This window comes from Macaca mulatta, chromosome 6, assembly GCF_049350105.2.
Source record: "Macaca mulatta isolate MMU2019108-1 chromosome 6, T2T-MMU8v2.0, whole genome shotgun sequence".
Classification (NCBI taxonomy): Eukaryota; Metazoa; Chordata; class Mammalia; order Primates; family Cercopithecidae; genus Macaca; species Macaca mulatta.
In genome coordinates this window covers 2,777,744-2,796,305 of record NC_133411.1, presented here as the reverse complement: position 1 = coordinate 2,796,305, position 18,562 = coordinate 2,777,744, and positions in this window count along the sequence as shown.

The following is an 18,562-nucleotide window of genomic DNA, read 5'->3' as shown; positions in this document are numbered from 1 at the left end:
ATTTCCTATCAAGATGTGCTATTCTTTTAAAATGTTATTGGACCCAATTTTCCCAATTCGTTAGTGTTTAAACCTATGTTCATGAGAAGTGTGTCCCCAGGGCCCTGGAGCCTGTGCGTCCTCCCACCGCTGGCTCCCAGCTCCCAGCTGCAGCTCCTATCTGCTCACGCTGACCACCCCCTCGAACCTCAGTGGACAGCCGGCTGCTTCTCCTCTACTGTGCCCTCCAGTGGGAGAGCCCTCAACTGGGCCTTCCCTCTGTGAGTCACAGACTATTCGGGATGGAGGGAGAGGGATAAGGGAGGCAGGAACCACCGCACAGAACAGGAAAGCATGAATTCCAGACCTCATCAACCCCTCCACACCGACTTCACCCCTGGCTCCTCCTACCTCCCCTGGCTGCTGCCCTGGGCCCGGAGCTCCCTCTGGAGGGACAAAGTGTCCCCTCCTGCCCCCTTGGGACACCTGCACCTGCCATCCCCACCTCCCAGGCCCTGGGGCTGGGGCGGAGGGCACTGAAAACCCCTCCATACTGGTCCTCAGAGGTGTTTCTCAGGCTTGGTTCCCACTCCCCGTGGAATCCTCTGCCCTTTGGACCTCTACTGCACGTTCCCAAACAAAAGCGTGCTCTGCTCTGGGTCCTTCCTTTAGAAGCGTCGCCAGGCTCTGCGGGCAGCCCCTTCATGGTTTCCAAGATTCTAGGACATTCTCCAGTGGAGCCCAGGATCTCCAGGTGGTAACAGTCCTTACGCTTCCTTCCCAGAGCAACTGCTGGAGTTGCAGATGAATAGCTTGATTTACTGAATAATTTATAAGATTTCAACCATCAAGGTTTTTACAACCATAGTTAGTAAATCTTAAATATCCATATATATGCACTCCCAACAATCATAGCTGCTACTGATTTAGACACTACTGTGTGCCAGGGGTTTCGGGTTTATTGTTCCCAATCTTGACCACAATCCTATAAAACATGCCCTCCTTCTATGAGCATGGAAACAGAATCTCATACAAACAGAATGATCTTTCCAAAGCTACACGACTGGTAAGTTCAAGAATTAATATTTGGATCCAGGCCTATTTGGTTCAAAATTCTGCGTTCAACACGACACCCGTGTGCCCATCACTGAACAGCTGGAGAACTTCGTGAGTTCCTAGGACCCACCTGTGTCTCTGCAATGAGATGGTCACAGGACACTCAGGCATTTTATCAGCAACCCCTTCGGGTGGAGTCCTGAGCGGGGCCAGTGTGCCTTCTCCAGCACTTCAGCTCTTAGTTTCCATTAAGAAGAATCCAGCTCCTTCAGAAGGCAAAATACCACCTTTGGCTGGGATGCCGAATTTCAGGTATGCCACACAAAACTCAATGACGGGTGCTAATGAAACCCTCAGAAAATCCAACTGATTCATGCCATGGTGAAGCCACACAGAAATAGGTCACTGGCTCTTTAGTGTGGAGTTCAAAGGTCCCCCATGACTGACGATATCATATATTTGATTAAAATCTTTCTCTTTTTTTTACACATAAAGAAATAAAATCAGACCTTACAATGAAAATAAAATTGTCAACAGAGAGGAGAATGGAATGATCTCTAACTTAGGGCTGCCATTGTGCCATTTTCAGCCCATTGACACAACCTCCAAAACAGCCAAACCATTACTAGATCAATGCTACACACTCAGCGTGACACAGCTTCTGCATCAGACGCAAGCTTCACACATCAAACCAAAATATGCATTGGGATATGGCTACACCTGTCAGCCACTCTGTCCATAAATCACAGCCTCACCCGCAGCTCCTGCAGTGAAATGCCAGGGCATCTTCCTGGCACATGAACCCCCAGGCTGGCTAAGACCTCTACCATGGAGCTGAGGGGCTCAGGCTAGCTAAGACCTCTACCATAGAGATGAGGGGCTCCAGCCAACCACCTTGCCTCCCAGAGAAGCAAGCACCACCCGCGTCCCACATCCAGACCTGAACATGCCCTCTGCCCCCAGACATCATCAGATATGGCACATAATGGATTTCAGCATTATGTGGAAAAAGAAAAAGGAATTGGTTCACCATATCCTGGGGCCCCGACTTTGAGATGCTGCCCAAGGCCCCCCGCATGCTGTGCTCACAGAGCTCAGAGGTCTGGGGCTTGGGCCTTGGCCCGTATCTTACTGTGCCACTGGCCAAGTCCCGGACCTCTCTGGGCTGTGGAGTCTTCATCTATGAGAGGGGCTGGGGTCACTGTCTTGATGCTGAGAGAATGAAATGCAATGAAAGGTGATAGTACTCGGGATGGAACTTTGCAATTTTCCGCTCTTGATAAATGAGGAAGATTTCTGTGATTCCCACATGAGGTCATCCTCACATCAACAATAATATATGTAAGTGCAACAGAGGCGAGGGAGAGACAGACACAGAGAAACACAGGGAGGGGGTTACAGGGACCAGGACTACCTCTGGACAACGAAATTGCAAGTGATTCTTGTTTCTTTATATAGTTTCCCAATTTTCTACAGTGAATATATATTAGTTTTGCAACCAGAACATGTATTAGTTTTATACCCAGATAAGATCAGTTAGAAAATAAACTATAGGTCATAGAACAAAGGTCATAAGCCTCGAGTGTGTGGTTGGAAGGAAGATTCAAACTTTGGTTGGGAAATAGAAGCTGCACTTTCTGCTGTTCACCAGTCACGAACTCAAATCAGGGAAGAAGGTATGTCAATAAATGCTTCTGAAATCCAGAGGCAGAATCAGCAATGACTTGGTGCCGGATTGACGGGCACAGTGAACGCCCCCCAAATGAAGACAACGGAACACACACGGCTCTGAAGGCACCTGCGCCAGGCACTGGGTGCCGACTGGGTGCCCACGGGAACGAGGCGGCAGAGGCTCTCCCAACACCCACACCTTCCAGGCCTCCCAGGCCCAAGCACTCCCCAGGAAGGGGTGTTGGAACCTGGATTCCAAGCGGAACATTCTCCCTGGAACAAACAGCATTCGGCCCACGCTGCAGTTTTTGGCCCGTTCATTAAAGCTGTCCCCGGGCTCTAGTTTCCTGAGGCACATGAGAGAGAGGTGACCTTGTGCTGGTGATCTGCCGCGGCCTGCACTGGGCTGGTGCGGGCCTCCCTTCAGCACTGGAAACCCGCTCCCCGAGTGGCCCCGTCCTGGGTCCTTGAGCTGCTCTGCCTGTCTCAAGGGTCCACACACATAAACAAACTTCTAGCCTGGTGCGGTGGCTCAAGCCTGTAATCCCAGCACTTTGGGAGGCCGAGGAGGGAGGATCACGAAGTCAGGAGATCGAGACCATCCTGGCTAACACGGTGAAGCCCCGTCTCTACTAAAAAATACAAAAAACTAGCCGGGTGAGGTGGTGAGCGTCTGTAGTCCCAGCTACTCGAGAGGCTGAGGCAGGAGAATGGCGGGAACCCAGGAGGCGGAGCTTGCAGTGAGCTGAGATCTGGCCACTGCACTCTAGCCTGGGCGACGGAGTGAGACTCCATCTCAATTAAAAAAAAAAAAACTTCTCCCAGCAAACACACCTGGCCCAAGGCACCGCCACTGTCTTCCCAGCAGAGAGGAGGGGAAGGTCGCATGGCCGGGGCAGCAGTGACCTTACAGCAGCTGCGTGGTGCTCACGCCCTCCCAAAGTGGCCGGGAAAGGGAGCATCGGAGAAGGCCTCCTGCAGTTTCTGCCTGACCCAGCAGAAGCCCCTTGGGCCTCTCACCTTTCCCTGGGTGTTCCTTTAACCTGCACCTGTGCATCTCAGAGCCAGGGTCTTCGTGGAATGACTCAAATCTTCTTTGAATTTCTATGTCATCCCACTGGTGCCTAAGAAGAGATGTGGGCGGGCGGCCCAGGATGCGCTTGAACCTCCACAATCACGCGGATCTCATCCGAGTCTAAAAGCGTGAAGGTGAAGAGCTTTCATGCTGGGTTCGTCCAGTGGCCAAGGGGCCGGGTGCTGGATGCATCACCACAGGTAGGAGGAGCCTGTGGCCATCTCGGAAGCTGAAACCAAGTAGGGAATGGGACCTCTGATCCCAAAGCTCCGAGTGAAATGAATCCAGATGAGCTTGCAGCAACCCTGACCGGGGGCGTCTGCACTGTGCGTTCCTTGTGGCTGTGAGCCAGAGGCTCTCAGACACATGGGGGCATGTTGGCTGTGGGCCAGTGTGAGAAAGACAAGATCTCACATCTTGCCTCCTCCACCATGACTGGATTGGCCATAGGACGGTGGGGGCTCTTGAAATGAGGGGATGGGGACAGGCAGGGTCCTTGGGAACCCAGGGCAGACTGGGGGTCCAGAACCAACTCCAGATCCTGAACCAGGAGCAGGTGAGGGCCAGTGCCTTGGGGAAGCTTCAGTCCCCATCTGCAGGGACACAGGTGCCTCTGGCTGGGAGTCCTGCAGCTCAGGCCCTCCTGGGTGCTCTGTGTCAGTCACAGGACCCGTCCAAATGGTTGCTCCCTTGTCAGTGAGAGGGAGAAGCCGTCACCCGTCTCCTTCAGAGGTCTGTTCACGAGAGGAGGGTGGTGTGTGGAGTCATCGGCCTTGCAGAGAGAGCCCTCTGTTCATTTCCTGGCCCTCACGCCAGCAGGAAAGCTGAGCTGGAAGAGGCGGGAGTGGAGCTCGGAATAGAGCAGCTGGCACCAGCGCACCCATGGGCTCGCGGCCACCCTCTCTGCCCCGGGAGAGGGCTGTGCTCAGAGCCCACGGGAAGGACACACGTGTGGCGGTAAGTTCCGGGCCACAGGGTGCAGGAGCGGGCGGAGGCTCAGCCTCAGCATCACTGGGTCCACCTGTGACTAAGCTGGTGCTTCCCCATAGAGACTTTGCTATGAATCCTTCCAGCCTTAGAGAGAGAACGCTCTGGGTTCAGAAGCAGAGGTGTTCCTGCCTGTTGGATTTTTCCTTTGAATCACTCCCAGCACACCCTGCTTGGGAGAATCGAGCATGCCCTTCCGTAAAAAGCAACCTCAGAGACAAACATCCATGGACCTGAGATTCCTCAAAAAAATTGTAAAGGAGTGGCTACTCCCCTGCATTTTGTGAGCATTTGAAAAGTTAAAACAGAATTTTGCTTTGTTTCTAAGATTCCAGGCTATCCAAAAGATCTCGTTTTAAGCCTGTTACCGTTTTGATGATCAAGGCAGTATCCATTGTTAAAATTCATTGCCCTTGAGCTATGAAAAAAATTAGATGCCCTCCTTTACATGGATAACGCAGGCAAGAGAGCAGGTGGCTGGTTTTGTGTTGGTAAATTGCGTTTCTCTTTTTTAACAATTCCGCTGTTGTGATGTGGCCTGATTAGATCTCTGCAGCCATCAACCTGGCGCCCTGGGGCCTCTGCCCTCACACTCCACCAGACTCCCAACCTGCCTACTGGCCTGCTAGCCGTGGACACAGTTATCTCCTTCTAAATTAAAATTGTAACTCGTTCGGTCCCATTTACACAAAGCCTCAGCTTTGACACATGCAATTACTATGAACATAGGGGCAACATGATTGCTAAGGGCCCCAGAAAGAGAGTTTAATCAGAAAACATGGAGTTGTTCCAGCCGATTTATAATTCCACTACTTGCTATTCCTTTATGTTCTTATGTGTTCAGATAATTAGATACACTAGTTCCTGCTTCCCGAGAGGCCAGAAAGGGCAAAATTTCTATTCTTTTTACATTAAAAAGATTAAATTATAATATAGAAAATCTGTAACTTTTGGTAGAAATGACAAATTCACACTACATTAATTTCAGTGCTTACAAAATGTTACAAATAATTTGCGCATTCTTTGCTTTCTCGTGTAGGTGCACGTGAATTAATCACCTATCCAATTTCAACGTCTTTCAAGTCAGCTTCCCCTGGACAACTCTGAAATTAAAAGGAAATAGGTTTGATTTCCATTCGCTGAGCAGATTTGTTTTAGATGTTTAACCATTTAAGCCTTTGTGCGTGAACAGAAGTACATGGGCATTAACAGGCGTGTTCGCTGCGCAAACATGGTGTGGGACAACAGAGTCCATGGGTAATTACGAAGCAGAAAGGACACCCTTCAATCCTGATACTCTGCAAAGTGGAGCAGGTACGCTGTCACCTAGGAGGGGTGAACTCACACCCCAAGTCACGGGAATTAGAAATACGAGGTTTTGGCCAGGCGCGGTGGCTCACACCTGTTATCCCAGCACTTTGGGAGGCCAAGGTCGGTGGATCACCCTGGGTGAGGAGTTCAAGACCAGCCTGACCAATATGGCGAAAGCCTATCTCTACTAAAAATACAAATATTAGCCGGGCGTGGTGGCGGGCACCTGTAGTCCCAGCTACTTGGGAGGCTGAGACAGGAGAATTGCTTGAACCCAGGAAGTGGAGGTTGCAATGAGCTGAGATTATGCCACTGCACTCCAATCTGGGCAAGAGAGTGAGACTCCGTCTCAATAAAAAAAAAGTAAAATAAAATGAAAATAAAAATAAGAGATACGAGGTTTTAAGGGGACTTAGCACATGTGCCCCACGCGGGGGGCTGGACAAGGTTTGCTCAGGAGGTGAGATTCCAGCTTCACTTATTTTTCCAAACAGCAACTGATCCAGGGCCCAACCTGAGGCAGGTGTCCACCCGCCAAGGACAGCTGGCAGCACCAGGGCCTGGGAGAGGCAGGGAAGGGACTCCCTGGAGCTTGTGGAGGGTCATGGTCCTGCCCGCACCGTGACCTCAGCATGACAGCGAGAGAGTACCGTCTGTTATGTGGGCCCCCCGATCAGCCCTGGGACCCAGACACAGCTGTGTCCTCACCAGAGGGGCAAACAGAGACAGAGTGAAGACGACGTGAAGAGATGCGTGGAGAAGGGGGCCAAGAAGGCGGAGGCAGAGTCACAGCCACGGCCACGGAGCGCCACAAACCGCTGGCACCACCAGAGGCTAGGAGAGGCACGCAGGCATCTCCATCAGCTCCAGCCGTCAACAAACACGGACCCGAGGCTCAGACAACAGAGGCTGGCTTCTCACAGTCCGGGGGCTGCACGCTCCAAGATTAAGGTCCCAGCCCACTCAGTTCCTGGTGAGGGCCTTCTTCCTGGCTTGGGGTAGGCACCTTCCCACTCTGTCCTCGCATGGCAGACAGAGCCAGAGACAGAGAAGGAGAGCCAGAGACAGAGGGGTGGGGGGAGAGAAAGAGGGAGTGCCCTGGTGTCGACCTCCTCTTATAAGGACACAAATTCCATCTTGGGGACTCCGCCCTCGTGACTCCCCATAGGCCCTGCCTCCTAAGACCATCACTTTGGGGGCTGGGGGCTTCAACCTGCAAATCTGAGGATGACATTGAGTCTGCACAGAAGTGTCTCCAGAAGGAACCAGCCCCGTGGCATCCTCGTTTTGGACGTCTGGCCTTCAGGGTTGGGAGAGAATTAATCCTAGTTGTTATGGCAGCCACAGGCACCGAAGAGAGACTCAGCTGAGGTTTGGGAGTTGAGAAGCCCTCGCCAGGACAGGACAGTGAGGCCAGGACCGCAGGTGGGAGGCAGATTCTGGGCAGGGCCGCGCCGTGACTTACGGTTCCCCCAGCACCACAGACAGGGAGCGCGGTGCGCAATGACGCCCATAGTATAAAGATGAAATGTTATTTTAGAGTAAAACATTGTTTTGACCTAAAAGTTTATATTTTTCTTATTTTAAAAGAAATGGATGCACTTTGGGAGGCCCCTAAGAGTACCATGGGCCCCCGCCTTCTGCCCACAGCGCCTCCTGGGCAAGTGGCTTCGGTTCTGGGCCATGGCACAGGAGGGCTGCATGTTTAGGAAGGACGGGGGCAGCCCCAGGCTGGACCAGAGGGGATGGAGGAGCTGCGGGCATCGGGCAGGGCTGGAGTGGCCCACACCTGCAGGCCGGGCCAGAGCTGATGGATCTGTAAACCCAGACATGCAGTGGGAATGTGAAGGATTGAGGGTCACCTTAGCTGCTGCACAGGAAATGAGTCACACCACGGTGTGTCCCTAAAGAGAGGTGGCTCCGAAAAGCCTTCTTCAAAGGAGTTTCCACAGAAGCAGCTGATTCTACCTGCAGAATCACCGCGCAGCATCTTCCAGTTTCTCTCCACTTCCATGCTCGGTTACCGGCCGCCTTCTCCTGCCTCCCTCTTGCAAGGACATTGTCTTTGCAGTGAGGTCCTGTGTGAGTTTCCTGGGCAGCCACAGCAAACCACCCACACCTGCTGCTTACAACAGTACATGCTTGTTGTCTCACAGTTCTGGAGGCCAAGGTCTGGAATCCGTAGCCGTGAACAGGGCTGGTGCCTCCTGGAGGCTGAGAGTCGGGCCAGTGCCTTCCAGCATCTGGTGTGGCCGGCAGCCCCTGGTGGCCCTCGGTGGGCTCCTGGCCCCACTGGGCCTCTCTCCTCATGGCACCCTCCTCCCTCTGTCTCCTCTTCTCATAGGACACAGGTTATAGTAGATCAGGGCCACCATATTCCAGGATGACCACGTCTTAATGAATCACGTCTGCAATGCCTATTTCCAGATAGGGTCTCATTCTGAGATGTGGGGAGGGATGTGAATCTGGGGTGGGTGGGGGCATTACCTGGCCCAGCACAGGGTGCCGGTGGGTGTCCCGGGAGACTCCCCCTGCTCCAGACCCGTCATCATGTTGCCGTCTAAGGCAGCACTCACAGGTTTGAGGGGCTGTACATCTTTAGGGGCCTGGCACAGTGTGTGCGCAGCAAGTAGGCAACCGCATCCTCGCCAGCACACATGTGCTAGAAACTTCTGTCAGGAAATGCTGCTCTTCACAGCCAAGAGTGGAAACTACTCGATGCATTGCAGAGCTGACGCCCTCCCTCCGGCCTGGCTCCGAGCCATGCCTGGTGTGGTGGAGGGGTGGCCACCCTCACCCAGCCTTGTGTGCTGCTCTGATGTGGCTGAGAGGGCCAGGGCCTGGGCGTGCCCTCAGCACTTCCAGTCCAGAGGGGAGCCTGTACCCACATTTTGGCCCTGTGAGTAAAGGCGGCCTCCCCCTGAGCTTGTAGGGAGGATGTGGGACACTGCCTGATGCCGCCTGTCATGACTGTACCTGAAAAGTCGGGAAAAGGCCCTGAGGAGCCACCTGACTCCACAGAATGCCATTTCCTGGGGTCGCTTGACCAGGAAGTCATTGACACAGCCCTGCCAGCCGGAAGCTGGGGCAGGGACCGGCCCTGCCTTCTGAGACAGCCTCTGTGTGTGGGTGACCGTGTCCCAGAGGTCTCTGCTCAGCCCTGAGGGTGGGTGGGGGGGGGTTGGAGGGTGGATGGTGGGGGTGGGGCCTAGTTGGCCAGAGAGGTCTGTGAGGTGAGAAGGGCTGGGGTCTCTCCTCCTGTCCCCGCCCCGCCCTGCCTTGCTCTGAATCTCTCCCTCTGTCTGTCTCTGTTGGTCTCTTTCTCTCTTTACTCCCCACCCTGGTGTCTTTGGAGCCCTGGGTAAGGTGTGTGCTGAGTCTGGTCTGGTTTGGGGTAGATATTCTTTGATCTGTTACCACTCCTGGAAGGAAAGCCCTGGTCCCCCATTCCTGCAGCGCCAGGCCCCCCCCACCAGTCAGTGGGCAGGACGCCCACCAGTTGCCCCCATCTGGCCCAGGGGGACATTCCCTCTGCTCTCCAGGAACCACTGCAGGTGGTGTGGCCCCTGAGGGGAGCATAAGGGTGCAGTGCCTGACTCAGGGGACACAGAAGCCCTGTCCATATGGCCTTTTACACAGCACAGCACCCAGCCCTCGGCAGCCTGCAGCAGGAATCAACAGGGTAGGTGCCCAGGGGCCCCAAAAGTCAGAGTTCCTCCCACAGCTGCCAGGGAGCACAGGGACCGCAGCACAGGGCTTCTGCTCAGCACCGGGACCCCGCTCACTGCAGCCAAAGAAACAGGTAAGTCCAATGGCTCCATGGCCAGGGCCGGGCACCTGGAACAGAGTGGTCCTGGGGCGGCCACATCCACTCCTTCCAGGTGAGTTCCCGGTGACCCTCGGCCTGCAGTCGGCCTTGCTGAATTCTCTTAGGCCACCTGGATGCCCCCTGCTACGCGTCCAGCTGTTGATGGCCCATTGGTCTGTAGAAGACCTGGTCAGCCCGTCTGTCTTCTGTCACCCATGGAGGCGCCCGCAGGTGCTCAGCGCAGCCCGCCCGGCCCTGCACAGACCCGAGGGGGCACCAGAGGGCGCTGCCGGCCCGAGGACGCGGGCGCGGGGCGGAGGCTGCGGGGCGGGAGCCGCCGCGCGTGTTCAGGCAGCTGCCCGGGACTCCGGCACCGACCGCACCCCCAGAGGCCCCCGGGGGGTTTCCGTCTGAGCCTAAACTGAAGACAGGGCCTGTTTTCAGTCATCCTGACCCAATAGACTGCCCGTCAGTGCCCGCCCTGCCCGGCGCCCTGGTACCCAGAGATGTGGGGACTCCAGGCCGCCAAACGCAGGGGCGCAGCGGGCGGTTGAAGGAAGATTGGGACACTGAGCGCAGGGACAAGGCCTGGGGCCGGAGGGGTCAGGGCGCTCTGCCAGCCTCACCACCTGCAACACCCAGGCATGGACACACGCACACACTCCACACGTGTGAACACGCATGCATGGCTGCACGCACGTGCACACCGAGGCACAGCCCGCAGGAACACAGATGCACGCACACAGGCACAGGCACACCCCTCGCTCACTCTCTCTCACACACACCCCAGGTGCAGACACCCCCATCCAGAGGATGCCGCTTGGGTGGAGAAACAGGCTGGGCCACAAAAGGCACGGGAGGCAGCCCCTGCTGTCTGGCGTCTTCTCTGGGGAAAGCTTTTCCGGAGCCCGATGGAGGAAGACAGAGGAAAGAGAGCTGTGTTCCCTGGTGCACTGGACGGCCGCTTCCCGGGGAGGGGGAGGCAGCAGCCAGGTCCAGCCCTCTGGGGAGTCAGGGGCGAAGTGTGGCCCCCACAAGTTTCCTCCCCCCCGCAAAAAGGAGAACCTGAGGACGCTGGAGCACGGAGGGCCCAGAGGCATGAGAAGCTCAGGCCGCTGGACAGGGGACCCCACCCCACACCTGAGGTCATAGGCCATTGGCTGACCTGGCACTCGGAGAGGACCCGGATCCCAGTCTCCCCAGCTAGCGTCTCAAAACACAAACGTGAAGTTTTCGTCAGGAAACCGGCGCTGTCGGTGGCTTCCCCCACCGGGCTAGCTCTGCCTGGCTGTCACCCAAATGCCAAGGGCCTGTTTTAGAAAAGCATCCACCACAAGTTCCTTGTGAGGCCTTGGCGTGGGTCCCTCCCCTCATGGAGAGACACCAGCCCAATCCGGCTCTTCCCCACCGCCCAAGCCTCAGACACGCCCCATCTTCCTCGTGTCCCCCCAGCAAGTCACCAAGCTGGTGGGGGCCCAAGGGAAGCAGGAGCAGAGGCTACTCTGACTGTGTTCATTCCTAAGTCCCTCCTTCCTGCCCCAACCTAAAACCCAGTTGTGGGGAAGGAGGGCCAGTCCAACCTCCAACATGGAGGGCCCTCTTGATGTCCTCTCCTGGACCCTTTGCCCTCAGGGCTCCCCACACTGGGTGTGACATAGGGTGGCCCCTGGGAGCACCTGGCTACTGTCCTGCACAGAGCACCTGGGAGACCCACAGCATCCTCCCTGCACCCGGCCCTCGCCCCACCTCACAGCGTCCAGCGAGGCTGTCCGGATCCCATGGCCACATGGCCAGATCATGGACTTCCGAGCCCTGGCTCTCTCCAACATCCACATTACACTCATGTGGTCCCTGGAGTGGGTTAGTGACAGCATGGCCAGCCTGGCCCTCTGGAGAAGCACGGAACTGGGGTGGGAGTAGGGAGAGAGACAGGCCTCCATGGGTTGTTCCAGGACCCTCCATGGCAAGGGACCCCATTCCCTTGGAGAATTTATCTGTTCTTGTTCCACCCTCAGGCTTCTCCTAAGAATAGGCCCTGCCTTCCCCTAGCCCAGCACCTGCCCCTCCTCTGGAAATGTCCCTGACCACCCACCCACTCCAGGTACCCACTTCTTCCCCAGGGAACTTCCACCCTGTCTGGGCCATTGCTCCAGACCCTCCATCCCCTCATCAACCTTGGGGGCAGGAGGTCAAAGAAAAACCAGGCTGCTTTGTTCTCAGCAGGAGCCCAGGGCCTGGCAGAGGCTCTGCCGGTCATAGGATGAGCCAAGGAAGGGAAGAGTGACACTGCCCCAGGTCCCGAGGACCCAGGCCCTGTGCCCCCATAGGCCCTGCCCCACAGGCCTGCCCCCCCCCAGCCCCACCCATCCCCAGACCTCATCCCTCCCCAGCCTTGCCCTACCCCAGCCCCGCCCTGTCTGGCCCCACCCGTCCCCAGCCCCACCTTTCCCAGGCCTCACCCCTCCTCAGGCCTCATCCCTCCCGCCAGCCCCACCCCTCCCCAGCCCCACTCTCTTCCAGCCCCACCTTCCCCAGGCCTCACCCCTCCCCAGGCCTCATCCCTCCCCAGCCCCCACCCTCCCCAGCCCCACCCTCCCCAGCCCCACCCTTTTCTGGCCCTGTCCTCCCCAGGACCCTCCCCAGCCCTCACGGTCCCTCAGTGTCCAGCGAGGCCGGCTGGGTCCCACGGCTGCACTGCCAGGTGGTGAGCTTCCAGGCCCTGGGCTCCCAGGACTCTGTCACTTTAGGGATCCCCTCCCACCCACCTCCAAACCCCTCACACCCCCACCACCCTCCCCCGCAGCCCCTGCTACCCCACGCGCCAGATGAAGAACCAGTAATTAAGACGTTCAAGTATTTTCTTTGAATTTCTTTCTATTTATACACCTTCAAATTAAAATCGGAATAAAGCTGTCTGTACAACTCAACGCTCTCGCTCAGCACGACCCTCTCATGTTTTCTCACATTACCGAAGTTCTTCGGCAGCACCGTCTGCCTGTGGTGGCTGCCGAACATGACAGGATTTGCATTGGCCAGAATTGATTGACCTACTTCCATGAGGTTGGAAAGATGGACATTTAGGCCCTTTATTTCTTTATTTTATTTTTACCAACATTTTCTAAATGCTGCAAAATGAACACCTGTACCGCCTTGTTGTTTACCTGTTCACTCCTCCACATGGATCAGGGGTCTGCAGACGTGCTCTGCAGAGAGCTGGAGTCAGAATTGTGCTGGGGGCGGGGGCGGGGAAGGTGGTCTCCACCACACACTCTTCCTTATCCGCGAATTGCTTTCACAGCCCTTTCAACGGAACCACGGACCACCCTGAGCTCTTGGCCGTGCAGCAACAGGCCACAGAGCGGACTTGGACCACTTGCCAGTTTATCATCCTAAAGGTAGGATTACTAGGTCTGCCAAATTGTAAGACTTTGGGTGCATATTACCAAACTCCTCTCCAGAACAAAATTATACTAATTGCTACTTTTGCTTATAGTATCTGGAAATGCGTATTCCTCTGAATATCTGCCAACACTGACTATTACTATTGTTAAGCAGGTTGCTAAATTCATCGTTAAAACTCAAATTGCATCTTCCTGGGTGGTTGTGATTCTATTTCCACATCTAACTTCGTTCCATTGTGCCTTCCCTCTTCCCGTAAGACCTCTAGATACTGAGGACATCAGATGTCAAAACTGTCACAGCGTGCTTCCGGTTTTTGTTGGATTTTGCTTGTTTTGTTATGGAGTTTTCTGAAGTATTACAGGTTTTAATGTCTTTGTAACCAAATCTAAATTTTTTTGAAAAGCATTTATTGAGATATAATTGTACATATTTATGGGGCAGTTGTGATATTTTTATTGTGCACACAGCTCGTAGTGATCAAATCAGGATACATAGTATATCCATCACTTCGAACATCTATTTCTTGGTGTTGGGAAGATTCCAGTTCTTCTAGCTATTTTGAAATATACATGGACCAGGTGCAGTGGCTCACGCCTGTAATCCCAGCGCTTTAGGAGGCCAAGGCAGGTGGATCACCTGAGGTCAGGAGTTCGAGACCAGCCTGGCCAACATGGCAAAATCCCGTCTCTACTGAAAGCACAAAAATTAGCTGGGCATGGTGGCACACACCTGTAATCCCAGCTACTCAGGAGGCTGACAGGAGAATCGCTTGAACCCAGGAGGCGGAGGTTGCAGTGAGCCAAGATCACACCACTGCACTCCAGCCTGGGTGACAAGAGTGAGACTCTGTCTAAAAAAAAAAAGAAAGAAAGAAAGAAAAAATATATATACAGTAAATGATTGTTGCCTTTGGTCTGTGAACTGTGCTATGGAACACTGGAACTTACTCCTTCCCCCGACTGCATGTTTGTGCCCCGTAACCAGCCTCACTTGATGTCTGCCTCTCACCCACACACCTGGCCCAGCCTCTGGGAACCACCAGCCAACTCTCTGCCTCGGTGAGAGCCACTGTTTCAGTGCCCACAGATGAGTGAGAACATGGTATATGTGACTTTCTACCCTGGCTTACTTCGCTTAACATGATAGCCTTCAATTCCATCCATGTTGTTGCAAACATGATTTCATTCTTGTGTACGGCTGCAGAGTATTCCATTGTGTACAGATACCACGTGTTCTGTATCCATTCATCCATTGATAGGCACCCAGGTTGATTCCATATATTTGCCATTGTGAACAGTGCTGCAGTAAACAGGGGGGTGCAGATTCCCTTTCACATAGGACTCTCTTTCCTTTGGATAAATACCCATCAGTGGGGATTGCTGGATCATAGGGTAGCTCTATTTTTAATTTTTTAAAAACTCAATCCTGTTGTCTGTAGCAGCTGTATTCATTTACATTCCCACCTACAGTGTGCGTGGGTACTGTTTCTCCACATCCTTGCCAGCATTTGTTATGGTTGTATATATATATATATATTTTTTTTTTTTTTTTTTTTTTTTTGAGACGGAGTCTCACGCTGTTGCCCAGGCTGGAGTGCAGTGGCGCGATCTCGGCTCACTGCAAGCTCCGCCTCCTGGGTTCACGCCATTCTCCTGCCTCAGCCTCCTGAGTAGCTAGGACTACAGGCGCCCGCCACCGCGCCCGGCTAATTTTTTGTATTTTTAGTAGAGACGGGGTTTCACTGTGGTCTTGATCTCCTGACCTTGTGATCCGCCCGCCTCGGCCTCCCAAAGTGCTGGGATTACAGGCTTGAGCCACCGCACCCGGCCATATTTTTTTGTATATCTGAAAACATCTTTATTTCACCATCATTATCTAAAAATAATTTTCATTGGTATAGAATTCCAGGTGGACAGGCTGGATTTTTTCAGTACTATACTTTAAATATGTTACCCAACTGTCTACTTAGGTTGTATTTTTAAATTAAAGCCATCTGAACTGGGGTAGATGATATCTCATTGTGGTTTTGATCTGCATTTCCCCAATGATTCATGATGTTGAGCATTTTTTCGCTTGCTTTTTGGGGCCAGTATCCAGAATAGACAAGACAATCAAACAGGAAAAAATATATAAATAAATAATCCCATAGAAAGTGGACAAAAGATCATTTCTCAACAGAAGACATACAAGTGGCCAACAGGTATATGGAAAAGTCTAAGCTTTTTAATCTTTGTTTTTCTCTTTTTTTTTTTTTTTTTTTTAAATGGAGTCTCTGTCTCCGTCGCCCAGGCTGGAGTGCAGTGATGCAATCCTGGCTCACTGCAACCTTTGCCTCCTGGGTTCAAGCGATTCTCCTGCCTCAGCCTCCCAAGTAGCTGGGATTACAGGCATGCACCACAATGCCCAGCTAATTTTTGTATTTTTAGTAGAGATGGGGTTCCACCATGCTGACCAGGCTGGTCTTGAACTCCTGACCTCAGGTAATCCTCCCACCTCGGCCTCCCAAAGCGCTGAGATTACCAGCATTAGCCACCACGCCTGGCCCAAGCAATGTTTTTCAACGCCATGTCTCAGGACCACCTCAAGAATGCAGACATGAGGGTGGGATCAGCAGTTCTGGGCGGTGGAGAGGGGAGCAGCAGAGCATCCCACCACAGAAACGCTTCTCTGTTTTGCAGAGCAAAGGGTTCCACAGGGGGAAAAACAAAAAGCAAAAACAAGAACTTCCTGATTACCTTTTATTTTTGAGACAGTCTCAGTCTGTCACCCAGGCTGGAGTGCAGTGGTGCAATCTCAGTTCACTGCAACCTCTGCCTCCCGGGTTCAAGTGATTCTCATGCCTCAGCCTCCCAAGTAGCTGAGATGACCACAGGTGCAGGTCGCCACGCCCAGCTTTTTTTTTTTTTTTTTTTTTTTTGTATTTTTGGTAGAGACAGGGTTCGCTATGTCGGCCAGGCTGGTCTCAAACTCCTGACCTCAAGTGATCTATTCACCTCGGATTCCAACAGTGCTGAGATTACAGGCATGAGCCACCGCGCCCAGTGGCTGATCACCCAAGTTCTATCTGCTCCTCCTGGAGCCTGCCAGAGCCTTCATACCTGGAGGCCTCCGAGGGGCTGAGTCTGGGATTTGGGGGAATAGGAGGCTGTTTGAGGAGACCACAGCAGGCGAGCTGCCGGGATAGACCCACAGGGCCCGGGGTTTGGACACTGCCTTTCAAGTGACGGGGAGATGCTGGCGGGCGCCAAGCAGGGTGGTGGTGCCATTACCTTGGAAAGTGCAAGGCTGCTTCTACTGCAGAGAGAGAGGGGGGCTAGAAACCTCACACCATTAAAACTCCTATGACAGAAGGTTGGAGGGTGGCTTTTGCTTGTAAACATGATTTCTTACAAACCCACTTGCAACTGAATTTGAGAGCGGGGAAGCTGGGAAGGAAAGCCCAGGTATAGACGGCCCTGGGTCCGCATGCCCCGGTGCTGGCTGGATCTGGCGGCCTGGTGGGTGTGAGAAGAATCTCTGTCTCGGTCTCTCCCGCCGGGATCACTGAGGCTGAGCATTCCTGTGCTGGGCGCGGCTTCCTGCTGGCAGGATGGATGTCTGCCCCTTCACCAGCTTTCCTCAGGGATGGATGCTCACGACTGGTCCCTACCTCCCTCCAAGGCGTCCTCCCTTCTGTCCCTGCACTGGCCAGGACAGCGGTCCGTCCTGCCCTGACAGAGCTCTGAGGCTCCTGCGGGCCCGGCCACTGCCCTGGACGGAGGGAGGCCTTGGGGAAGCCCTCCCAGGAGGGACTCGGCCGGAGCCGGGGGACCATCCACAAGAGAGGGTGGGCAGCACGCAGGACGTCCTGAGAAGATGCTTGTGCAGCTGGAGTGTTTAAAAACAAACCCGAATAGCGTCAGCTCCTGGGGACTGCAGCAAGGGAACAGGCTCAGGGTCAGCAGCGCGGAGGCCGTGGCTCCGGACAACGTCCCGGCTGGGGACGCGGAGACCACACGGTGGCGCTGTGGGCCGGGTTTCCCCACACTGCAGCGCGTTAGTTCGTTGCCGCGGTTCTCACCCTTAGCCCCCAGCAGACTCTGCAGCGGAGGAAGATCAGATCCACCTGCCTGCGGGGTGCGGGCGAGCTCGGTTTCAGCAAACTCTGCAGGAGGGGAAAATCAGATCCACCTGCCTGCGGGGTGCCGTGGAGCTCGGTCTCAGCAGACTCTGCAGGAGGAAGATCAGATCCACCTGCCTGTAGGGTGCGGCCGAGCTCGGTCTCAGCAGACTCTGCAGGAGGAAAATCAGATCCACCTGCCTGCAGGGTGCCGTGGAGCTCGGTCTCAGCAGACTCTGCAGGAGGAAGATCAGATCCACCTGCCTGCGGGGTGCTGTGGAGCTGGGTTTTATGCCTTGAAGTGCATTTGCGGCATCCCATTGTAAAACTGCCCGTGAACGCAGCGTCAGGCGCTCCTTCAAACAGGAAGGCGCTCTAAGACATCGAGAGACTTAAAAGTAAGTAAACAGCAGGAACAGCATGATCTCCTTTGAAAACTGTATTTGGAAACACCAAAAAAAGGTAAAATGGGTAGTGTTCTCTAGGTGGAGGAATAGGAATTCGTTTATTTTCTTATTTTTGCATATGTATGTGTAACTTTAACACCACTACTCTGAAAATCACTGAATGTCAGAACATCCTCTAAATATCTGAGTACCTAGGGCGGGTCCGAGGACGTCCCCAGGGAAACTCCCTAGTAGGGGCGAGTGGCCCAAAGGGGTCCCTTTGGGATGGGGGAATGGGGACCTTCCCTCCCCAGGGTTTCCCATCCAAGGAATTTCACTGGAGGCTGGAAGGCTTCAGAAGAGTTTTCCTCCACTCTTGGATGGTTTGCTTGGACTGCCCCAGGCCATACAGCCCCTGTCACTGGGCAGTGTTTCCACGGGGACAGCCAGCTCCAGTTTCTGAGCTACCAGCTTCAGCCTTGCCCCGAATCCACATTCTCATGCTCATTCTGATCCCCGGTGACTCAGGGCCACAGGGAGTCTGGGAAGAAACGGCCTCTGCTGGGGCAGGACTGTCTGCAGCCATGATGCCCCCAGCCTAAGCACAGAGGGTTGTGCCCTCTCGACAGGAGTGACAGGGATCTCTCCCCACCTGTCACCTGTCCACCTGCAGCATCTGAAAGAGGTGTAGCTGTCAGTATATTGGCGTTACTAGGATCTAATTACAAAACATTTCTATCACCCTGAAAAGGAGCCCTGGATTCACTCCCAGCTCCCTCTCCCCGCAG